This window comes from Penaeus monodon, chromosome 22, assembly GCF_015228065.2.
Source record: "Penaeus monodon isolate SGIC_2016 chromosome 22, NSTDA_Pmon_1, whole genome shotgun sequence".
Taxonomy (NCBI): domain Eukaryota; kingdom Metazoa; phylum Arthropoda; class Malacostraca; order Decapoda; family Penaeidae; genus Penaeus; species Penaeus monodon.
In genome coordinates this window covers 23,408,671-23,409,035 of record NC_051407.1, presented here as the reverse complement: position 1 = coordinate 23,409,035, position 365 = coordinate 23,408,671, and the positions used below count along the sequence as shown (strand labels likewise).

General features: G+C 35.1%; 1 protein-coding gene across 1 annotated transcript in view; it reads left to right on the top strand.

Moving 5' to 3' along the window:
* The window catches only part of LOC119587028 (serine/threonine-protein kinase/endoribonuclease IRE1-like), a 49,447-nt gene that overhangs the window by 23,695 nt on the left and 25,387 nt on the right, over positions 1-365 (top strand).

Below are 365 nucleotides of genomic sequence, written 5' to 3'. Positions count from 1 at the left end.
CAGACCTGTAAAGTTGATATATTTTCCACTTGGGTGTGTGTATTACTACCTCTTAACAAAGGGAAAACATCCATTTGGCTCTGTCCTTGATAGACAGTCAAACATCATACTCAGGGAAAATATCTGTAAGTACCATTTGTAATTGTTATATTTAGTTTTTAATATTTGGGGTTGGTATGACATTTACAATCTTTAAAGCACAAAGTGTGATTCACCTCTTGATCTAAAAACTAAATTAAAATCTAATATCCTAGGGGGGCCAAAAAACTTTTAGAATTGTTTAACTCCAGGTATTGCACAGTGCCCATTAGTCAGACTACTTGGCAACATAACTCTTTTCCCCAATACCCATGCAGAGTAAGAAC